The 2,994-nt window shown below is 38.0% G+C and overlaps 1 non-coding gene across 1 annotated transcript; it reads left to right on the top strand.

Moving 5' to 3' along the window:
• Positions 1-301: 301 nt before the first annotated feature.
• Positions 302-385, top strand: TRNAL-CAG (transfer RNA leucine (anticodon CAG)). Its single transcript has one exon. It is a non-coding gene; the product is annotated as a tRNA-Leu (tRNA).
• The last annotated feature ends 2,609 nt before the right edge of the window (positions 386-2,994 follow it).

Below are 2,994 nucleotides of genomic sequence, written 5' to 3'. Positions count from 1 at the left end.
TCGATATTTAATGAAAATAAAAAGAAATTACTACACATATATTAGAAAAGTGCAGTAGAATTATATAAATAACGAATCTTTGGAAATAATTTTCAGCGATATTCATTATGTCTACCTTGGTTATAAAGCGCCTCATAATACAGTTTTTCCACGCTTATGACGCACCAATGCAGAAATCACTGCACTGAACTGTGCCTGTGCAGTGCTGAATGTGCGTTGTGGTATAGATTTGGTAGTTCGGTTTCAGTTGTGTTCAGATGGAAATATTCGTGTATCGTATATTTAATCAAAGAACAGCAAGGTCAGGATGGCCGAGCGGTCTAAGGCGCTGCGTTCAGGTCGCAGTCTGGTCTTCCAGGCGTGGGTTCGAATCCCACTCCTGACAAACGGAATTTTTTTACAGCCACCGTAGCCAAGTAGTTACATGCGAAGGTGCATAAGTACACGTTCTTTGAATGATCGGGTTCGAGCCCATGACTGCTAAATACGGTGCTGTTTCTCGTATTCTCTCTATCTTGTGAACTCCTCTGACCGTGTGGTTGTCCCGGAGTATAAACAGAAAATCCGTTTGTGTTTGTTTGTTTTTTAATAGTAAATAAGTTGCAATTATAGCCATAGCAGCTTATGCGCCATCAAACCCCCATAACAAGAACAAAAAAAGAAAGAAAAAAGCAAAACAGCGTCTACTTTTATGCGCGAACCGAGAAACTTTCTTTTTTCACGTCCGCTACATTTCCCATTCATTTCTGAAACCAGCGAACAGCAACAAACGTATCCAGCGCTCCAGCTACGATATAATTATATTAGTGAAGGATTTCTATTGGTTCGATTTTAATGAAATTTGGGATGGCTCGACAAACTTTTTTAAAGGTCAAAATATAGACCCTAACTTTTTTAAAGGCCCTCAAAATAACTCTAGCACATACCTCAAGAGTTCTTATCTGTTACCCCAACTGGACATATTATTTAGATGTTCTGGGGACAGAAACGTTTCAAGTGAGCGAGTAGCTAATACCAGGGAAGCAAGCGTAAATAACTTCAAGGGGTGTGTCGGTGTAGTTAATTACTCAAGAACACTAAGTCTTAATTGTTTATACAGTAATGTCAGAGGTGTCGTCAATAAAATAAGTGAATTCGAACTGTTGGTTAGGACAAGTAAGACTGACGTAATAGGTCTTACAGAAACGTGGTGCCACTCTGAGATAGGTGATGATGAGTTTCAGTATGGTATGTACAATGTATTTAGGAAGGATAAGGCACATAGAAAGGATGATGAGGTCATGTTTCTTATCAAAAGCAGCCTGAGCGCGACAAAAGCTTTCCCGGATTCAGACGTTTCGCGTGCTAGTATAGAATCTGTATGGTGTGAGATAGTTGGAAGCAAAGGTATAATGAGAGTGGGAGTAATCAACAGGCCAGGTAATTATGAAGGTTATTTATAATGAGAGCTTCTACATGCAAATAGAATGGGAAAGTAAATGTCAATGTCTTATTATGGGCGACTTTAATTTGCCTCGAATTGATTGGAGCAAATGGGAAGGAAACTCCACTTGGGGGACAAATTTTTAAATTAACTAGATGATTGTTATTTGTATCAACATGTCAGGGGAAAGCAGTAGGAAAAAGAATACTCTACACCTGATCATCACCCATGAACCAGATGACATAATAAGGCTGACAGTAAAGAAACCAGATGATATAATAGGGCTGACAGTAGAGGAACCAGATGATATAATAGGGCTGACAGTAGAGGAACCAGTAGCAGGAAGTGATCGCAGAGTTCCACGGTGGACGATGAAGAGAGAGAGAAGTAGCAGTAGTTAAAGGCAAAGGAATGGGTTATAATTTCAGGAAAGGAAATTATGACGGATTAAGATGCTACATGCACTCTATTAACAGGGTAGATATCTCACAGAGAGTAAATATAATTGAATTATGGTATACCTTAAAAACATTAATCACAGAAGCCTTGAATCCTTAAATACCATTAAAAAACTACTCCACAAGGAGGATTCCAAGTTGGATGAATAATGAAGTTGCCAGATTACTTGAGCAGAAAAAGACGGCATTGAAAAGTTACAGAGCAATAAAAAGTACTGAAGCCTTTAACTGCTACAAATTGATCTGTAATAGTGCCACAGAAAAGGATAGGCTGGCAAAGGCAGATTAAAAGATATCTGGCAAAGAGAGCAAAGAGTGGGGATAAGCAATTCTTCACATATACACATGCATAGAAGAGAAGCACAGATCGGACCCTTATATAATGGACGTGAGACATTATTAGATACTCCAGCTGATTTTGCAGATGAACTCAACAATCACTTTGCATCGATATTTACAGAAGAAAAACACTTTACGTCATTGAAAAATTATGGGAGTGAAGTTGAAAACTAGATAATAAATGATATTGAAATTTCACATGATTACTTAATGAAGACACTTTCGAGCTGACAGGCGAATAAGTATCCTGGGTTAATAGCATATACCCTATAATTTTAAGGGAGGCGGCAAGTGAGTGCACTGAACCATTAAGGCTAGTTATGAAAGCATCACTAGACTCAGGAGAGATTCCGTTGAAGTGGAAAAGTGCCAATATATCGCCAATACATAAAGGCGATTCTAAGAGTGTAGTGGGAAATTACCGACCTTTCAGTCTAACTTCAGCAATAGGGAAAAACATGAAGACAATGATTAAGGGCGGAATTCAGGATTATTTAGATAGAAATAGAATTCTGAAGGATACACAGTATGGTTTTATAAAGAGAAAATCATGTTTAACAATTCTGTTAAGGGGAAGTCTTGTCTGACCAATCTCATTGGATACTACAATGTGGTCACAAAGGAACAGTAGATATTTTGACAGGGTTACTCATGAGCTGGATTTAGTGAATAATTTCAACATTGTTTATTTAGATTTCAGCAAAGCATTTAACTCAATTCCACATGAGCAGTTACTTTATAAGTTCGAACAGGTTAACATCACAGGGAAAATCC

This window comes from Mastigoproctus giganteus, chromosome 2 (genome assembly GCF_048544385.1).
Source record: "Mastigoproctus giganteus isolate SK-2022 chromosome 2, ASM4854438v1, whole genome shotgun sequence".
In the NCBI taxonomy this organism is placed as follows: Eukaryota; Metazoa; Arthropoda; class Arachnida; order Uropygi; family Thelyphonidae; genus Mastigoproctus; species Mastigoproctus giganteus.
This window is presented reverse-complemented; position numbering and strand designations above follow the sequence as displayed.